This window comes from Erinaceus europaeus, chromosome 8 (assembly GCF_950295315.1).
Source record: "Erinaceus europaeus chromosome 8, mEriEur2.1, whole genome shotgun sequence".
Classification (NCBI taxonomy): domain Eukaryota; kingdom Metazoa; phylum Chordata; class Mammalia; order Eulipotyphla; family Erinaceidae; genus Erinaceus; species Erinaceus europaeus.
This window is the reverse complement of record NC_080169.1, coordinates 23,765,364-23,772,638: the sequence shown is the minus strand read 5'-3', so window position 1 is coordinate 23,772,638 and position 7,275 is coordinate 23,765,364. Positions and strand designations below refer to the sequence as shown.

The window sequence follows — 7,275 nt, the reverse complement described above, 5'->3', positions numbered from 1 at the left end:
TATCCAGTAACAACAGTCTCCTGGAGCAGTGGATTCGTAATGCAGGCACCTTGCCCCAGCGATAACCCGGAGGCAAAAAAAAAGTGTGTTGCTTCATAAAGAGGATAGCTAGGTTTTTTAAAAAAATATTTATTTATTCCCTTTTGTTGCCCTTTTTGTTTTATTGTTGTAGTTATTATTGTTGTAGTTATTGATAGAACAGAGAGAAATGGAGAGAGGAGGGGAAGATAGAGAGGAGGAGAGAAAGACAGACACCTGTAGACCTGCTTCACTGCTTGTGAAGCGACTCCCCTGCAGGTGGGGAGCCTGGAGCTAGAACCGGGATCCTTATGCCCATCTTTGCGCTTTGTGAACCTGTGCTTAACCCACTGCACTACCGCCCGACTCCCCGATAGCTAGGTTTTGTTGGTATTGTTTATTCTGCCTATAGGCTAGTCCTTTTTTTTTTTTTTCAAGTTTCTTCTTTTTTTAATACTTATTTATTTCCTTTTGTTGCCCTTGTTGTTTTATTGTAGTTGTTGTTGGATAGGACAGAGAGAAATGGAGAGAGGAGGGGAAGACAGAGAGGGGGAGAGAAAGATAGACACCTGCAGACCTCCTTCACCGCTTGTGAAATGACTCCCCTGCAGGTGGGGAGCCAGGGGCTAGAACCGGGATCCTTATATCGGTCCTTGCGCTTAGAGCCACTTTGAGTTTAACTTGCTGTGCTACCGCCCGACTCCCAGGCTAGTCCCCTTATAGGTGAACAGGGAATCTGTTATGTCCTTTTGCCTAAGTAGCTACCTCTGCTGTTAAGCCCCCAGAAGAGATATGAGGAACACCAGGATGATAACTAAGGAAGAATAGGAAGTCAAACTGGCAAGTGTCACCAGAAAGCAATGTTGGGTGGAGGAGATAGCATAGTAATTGTGCAAGAAAAGTCTTTCATTTCTTTTGTTCCAAAGTCCCAGTTTCAATCTGCTGTGCCACCATAAGCCAGAGCTGAGCAGTGCTCTATTGAAAAATAAGACAAAATAATAGAATCAATGTTGTCATGTTAAGCTGGGTAAAGGAAGGGAAAACAGGGGTATGGGTCTTCCAAGGCCCTTGTTTTTAGATGGAATCAGGACCCTGCTTTCTCCTAATTTTAACAGAGGTCTGGTTATTTTCATGTGGATATATTATTTTTATTTTTAGATTACGACAGAGAGGCAGATAGAAAGTGAAAGAGGCTACAGCACTGAAGCTTCCTTCAATGCACTGGGGGTCAGGCAGTTGCACCTGAGTCACACACACGGCAAAGTAGCATACTATCCAGGTTAGCTGTTTCATCAGCACGGTTTCATGTGAATGGTGTGGCTGGTCTTAAGAAGGACAGATGAGGGAGTCGGGCTGTAGCGCAGCAGGTTAAGTGCAGGTGGCGCAAAGCACAAGGACCGGCATAAGGATCCTGGTTCGAACCCCGGCTCCCCACCTGCAGGGGAGTCGCTTCACAGGCGGTGAAGCAGGTCTGCAGGTGTCTATCTTTCTCTCCTCCTCTCTGTCTTCCCCTCCTCTCTCCATTTCTCTCTGTCTTATCCAACAACGACAACAACAATAATAACTACAACAATAAAACAACAAGGGCAACAAAAAGGAATAAATAAAATAAATATTAAAAAAAAAAAAAAGGACAGATGAGCACCAGGCAGTGACACATCTGCTTAAGTGCACACACTGCAGCGTTCAAGCCCCTGGTCCCCATCTGTAAGCAGAAAGTTTCCCGAGCAGGGAAATAGGTGTCTCTCCCCTCTGCCCCCCACCTTCCCCCATCTCAATTCCTGACTCTATCCAATAATAAATAAATAAACATTAAAAATAAAAAGGGGGGAGTTGGGCAGTAGTGCAGTGGGTTAAGTGCACGTGCAGTGGCACAAAGCTCAAGGACGGACGTTCAAGGACAGATGGTTCAAGCCCCCTGTTCCCCACCTGCAGGGGAGTCTTGCATTCAAACTCTGCCACCATGTATGACATACTGATGCTCTGGTACTCCTTTTTTTTTTTTTTTTTAAGATTTTATTTATTTATTATTGAGAAAGATAGGAGGAAAGAGAGAAAGAACCAGACAGCACTCTGGTACACGGACTGCTGGGGATCAAACTCAGTACCTCATGTTTGAGAGTCCAATGCTTTATCCACTGCGCCATCTCCCGGAACACTCCTCTGATACTCTCTCACACACAAAATAAATATGACTTTTTCTTTCCAAAGAAAAAGCCAAATAGAACCATAATTGGTGGAGGATATCAGGTTGAAGAAAGTTCTTTTAAAATGATTTACATAAAAAAGAGAGAGAGAATTGGAACATCACTCTGGCATATTTAATGCCAGGAATTGAACTAGAGACCTCATGCTTGAGGGTTCAACATTTTATTCACTGCACCATCTCTTGGACTTCGGAAAGTCCTCTTAGATAAGCACTTGAGATTTTTAAAATTCACAGAAAAGAAAGAAGGCAATATCTCAGCATTCTAGCATAGAACTTGCTTCCCTGAGGCCCTAGAGGCCCCACATTCAATCTCTCTCACTCAAAAATAAAACTTAAAAAAAGGGCGGAGGGTAGATAGCATAATGGTTGTGCAAACAGACTTTTATGCCTGAGCCTCCAAAGTCCCAGGTTCAATCCCGCAAACCACCATAAGACAGAACTGAACAGTGCTCTGGTTAAGAAAAAAAAAAAAAAGGGAAACACATGGACCACTGCAAAAATCCCAGTCCAAGGCCCTGGCTCCCCACCTGCAGATCTGCTTCATGGCCTGTGAAGTGACCCCCTACAGGTGTCTATCTGTCTATCACCCCCCCCCCCATCTGTCTTCCTTTCCTCTCAATTTCTCTCTGTCCTATCCAACAGCAGCGACAATAACAGTGGAAAAAAGATGGTCGCCAGGAGCAGTGGATTTGTAGTGTAAGCAAGAAGCCCTAGTAATAACCCTGGAGGTAAAAACAAACAAGAAACAGTACATGCTTTGTATGTGAGAGGATTCGAGGAAGATAAAGTTACACCTGCTGTTTTGATTGATTATATCTTTTGCTCCAAGAGGGATACAAAAAAAAAAAAAAAAGCATGAGTTTTAAAGGAAGAGGTTATGAGGATCCATTTCTTCTGAACAACTGCATGGTGTCTGAGGGTTAGGGTTGCTGAGGCTGTGTAGGGGAGGAGGGAAAGTATAGAAAGGAAGAATTCAAGCAGTGGAATTTTGTCTAATCTCAGCTTCTTAGAACTTGCTATATCATACCAACCAATCTCAAAAGCCAATTTTGCAATTAATATCATGTATTACAAATGTCTCTCTACAGATGCTTAATGTAAGTACTTTGTAATAATTTCTGTTTCCCTTTTGTCCTCATAACCAGGGTCTCTCCTGGGGATAAAGACATTTCTTTCATCGAGGAAACCCAGTGCTAAATGGCAATAAATCATCGTTCATTGAATTCTACAACCTAAACTATATGTTACAGAAGAAATTCTAGTGCTCATGCATCATAATTAACATCAAACAGCAGCACAAAATTGCAATACAACAAAAAACTCCATGGCAATGACCTTAGCTAGTCACAACTAAACTTATTCACAAAGCAATTGTTTATGGGGAAGAAAGGAAAATGATCAAGATAGAGGAAGATATGAAGATAAAAGAAAGAGGCATGATGGTTATATCAGTTTGGTCCAGTCAGGAGACAAATCACACAAAAATAGGGACAGTTAAATAGAAAGAATTAACTATAGCTGGGGAACTAACTGAGCCAATTAGAGAACCATTTTATATAACTGAGGTCTCAGAAGTCACAGGTTCAACCTCTGGCATCACATATACTAGAGTTAAGCTTGTAGCCCTCTTTCTCTCTCCCTCTCTCCCCTCCCAGAGTAAAAAAGTTTTTTTAAAAAAGAATTAATTATAATAACAGGGGTTAGAATAACCAGGTACATAAGACTACAATAACAGATATAACAGCATGGCTGAGACACATGCCCAAGCAAAAGGCTCTTTCAGTGCTAAGATCCAGATCTTAGGAAGGACATAACTATAAGCCACTGAACTGAAGAAATCTTACAGAGAATTTCACAGAACTGGGGCTGGGTGGTGGTACACCCGGTTAAGTGCATGTATTACCAAATGCAAGGACCCAGGTTAGAGGTTCTGCAACCTCCTTGCAGGTGGTCTGTTTCAGGAGCAGTGAAGTAGGTCTGCAGGTGTCTTTCTCTCCCTCTCTCTATCTCCCCGTCCTCTCACCACTCTTCTCTCTTATCTAACAAACAAAATAAATAAATAAAAAGGAAAAATGGCCGCTGGAAGCTCTGAATTCATAGTGTTAGCACTGAGCCTGAATAATAACCCTGCTATCTGAAAAATAAAAAAGGGAAAGAAAAAGCTGGTAAGGAAGGGCTTTGTTTTTTATGAACAGGGCAGCAGACCGATTCATTTCCCCTTCATTATCAAGTGTTAACCTTTATCAAAATGAAAAAAAAAATTTTTTTCATGGATACTTTAGATCTGAGCTAAATCTCCTATCTCTTTCCTCCTCCTCCCCCTCCTCCTCCACTTCTTCTATTCCTCTTCTTCCTCTTTTTCCTCCACCTCCACAATCCTAGGGTATTGTGCACATGTGATTTCACTGATCCCAGGACACAGTTTTCATTCTATTATTAGTATTATTATTTCACAAGTGGTGAAGCAGAGCTGGAGGAGTCTCTTTCCCTATCTCCCCCTTCCCTCTTGATTTCTGGTTGTCTTCATCAAATAAATGAAGACAATACAAACTTTTTTTTTCTTTTTAAAAAAAACAAAGTCTGACTTTGAACAGCATGCACCTCAAAGGAGCAAAGTTATTTTTTTATTCTTTTTCAAACATTTGTAAGATTCACAACAGGCTAACAAAAAAGAGCAAGGAGCAAGTCAGAGGTATCTCCTAGGGTGGCTAGACAACTTACTTGGATAGGGCACATGCTTTGTCATGGCAAAACCAGACTTGGCCTCCCTCCATTGCTCTAAAGAAAGCTTCAGTTCTTTGCTATCCTTCCCCCTCTACCTGGGAAAGCTGGTGTAGAGTGGGGAAGTCCTGGTTTCAGGGAAAGAGTCTTTTTTGCATAACCACTACACTATTTCTCCCAATCCAAAAGCTTCCTTTTTGTGTGGTGCTTTTCTGTGGTAGTACACACCTTCAACTCAAGCTAAATGACGTATGTGCTCTACCCGACTATCTACTAAACTCCTTGGTTTTCTTGCTTTCAATCTTTTATTTACAATGAACTAATGCTGGAGTTGAGAAAACTAGAAAAAAAGAGAAAGAAAAAAAGCTTATTTACTTATGAAAGAGGAACCAGAGCACCAATTCATTATGATCAAAAACATATTTTAGAAAGACGGGGATGGGAGCTGGTAATGAGCACCCTCTAGAGTGACACATTACCATGTGCAAGGACCCAGGTTCAAGCCCCTGGTCACATGCAGAGGGAACGCCTCTACAATGGTGAAGGGTGTTGCAGTGCGCTCTCTGCCCTATTTCTGTCTCTATCCAAGAAGGGGAGGGGGGAGCCCGCTGGGAACAGTGGATTTGTCCTGGAGGACCCAGCGATAACGCTGGTGGCAAATTATATATGGAATGCAACTTCTGGAACAAGAGGAAATGGAATAATTTAGAATATTAGCACTGAAAAGCTCCTAGTAGAAGCTGAGATTGTACAGTGGCCAAAAGTTCAAGGGTCCTGGTTGGGTGGGTTCATTCTTTCCTTGTCACTAATATAAGTAGGGTCGCAGGGACAAGATTCGTATGGTCCGGGCACTGTCCATGGCTAGGGTTCACATCTTCGGAGCTCCCCTTTCCACTTAACCGGTAAGTTGCTTAACTAACCCGTCAAAAAAGCTAAAGTGCTATTGGCCCATGTCAGGTTGGGACCAGGGAGGAGGAGCCAGGTCTAGGGAAAGGGTTCTCGGGACTTGAGAGGCTAAAACCGCCACAACCGGGCTGTTGGAGCCGCGGCTGAGGCAGAGCACATCTTTCAGCGGCCGCCGAGCACCGCGGCGGAACCGACGGCGGTAGCGGAACCGTGGACGGAAGTGACGTATCACGGGCCCCTCGGGAAGGTGGGTGGAGCGAGGCAGTGGTGGCGGAAGAGGTTCAGCGGCTGATGACGGCTTAAGATCGGAATCCTCTTCAACGCCACCCCCCTCTCTGGAGCCCCCTCAGCAGGTGAGGCGACTTCCCCTGTCTCCTCGAGCGAGGCGGACGCGAACGGAAACTCTTAGGGGGCTCGAGAATCGCCCCTCGGCCCCGCAGGCTCGGGGCCCGGCGGGTGTCGGGGTTGGTCTCCGTGGTGACGACGTTGCCAGAGGATTCGGGTTTCCCTGCCGAGGACTCCCCCCCCCCCCACGCCGGGCCGCGATTGTGACGGGTTTGTGGGCGACTTGAGTGAGCAGTGGAATCTGGAAAAGCGACGGGGGTGGGGCGCCCCCACTCGGCGGGGAGGCTGGGGGAAAGGCCTGGGTGGCTCGGGGGACGCGGCCCTGCGGCTCGTGGCCCCGCACGAGCAGCTTCGCGCGAGGCTCCGCTCGAGGGGGAGAGTCCCGAGTGTCACGTGCGCGCAGCCGGCGCCGGGGAAGCAGCCGGGGTGGCCGCCGGCTTCGTCGGACTGTGGAGGTTGGAGTCGCCGGCCGGGAGGGAGGTGGGGCGCCGGGCCGGGCGGGGGCGGGCACTTCCGGCAGCTTCCGCGCCGCGGATTAGCCTCCGTGTGCAGATTAGTTTTGTTTACGCCCGGCCGCTCCGCCCACTTGGCCCTGGACAGAAGTCTGTCTAAGCGAGCTGAGTCAGTGTTTTCCTGCTTCTCCCCCCGCCGCCCTTTTGCATTTGTGGACAAGTCTCAATGGGCGCTCATTACTTTGGGAACATTTTGGTGTGTGTGTGTTTGGACGCAATTTTGGCTTGCAGTTCTGGTGGCACTGGGGACTTATCCTGGGATCTTTGATACCTCAGAATGGAAGTCTTTTTGCATAACAATAATATATTATTCTCTCTCTACTCTTCCATCTATATGGGCGGAAGGTCTACTTTGTTTAATTTTTTGCCTGCTAAACTTACTTTTAAAAGAATTTAGGGTGGAGGAGATAGCATAATGGTTATGCAAAAATACTTTAATGTCTGAGATTCCATAGAATCAAAAGTTGTGTGAGCAACACTTGGAAAGAGTGCACTGGGGCTCAGTAGTAGAGAATTCTGGAAAAGAAAAATTCTGGAGATTGAGGTTATCTGTTAAGAGTAGTA

The 7,275-nt window shown here is 45.5% G+C and overlaps 1 protein-coding gene across 3 annotated transcripts in view; it reads left to right on the top strand.

Annotated features, from left to right (window-relative positions):
* The first annotated feature begins 6,051 nt into the window (after positions 1 to 6,051).
* Positions 6,052 to 7,275, top strand: part of TAX1BP1 (Tax1 binding protein 1) — a 50,244-nt gene continuing 49,020 nt past the window's right edge. For 2 of the 3 annotated variants that reach the window (XM_016187499.2, XM_060196046.1), the window contains exon 1: positions 6,052 to 6,207. The gene's annotated coding sequence lies outside the window, so the exon portion shown is untranslated. Of the gene's footprint in view, positions 6,208 to 6,253; positions 6,410 to 7,275 lie in introns of those variants that run through there. The other variant, XM_016187500.2, reaches the window with a different exon arrangement.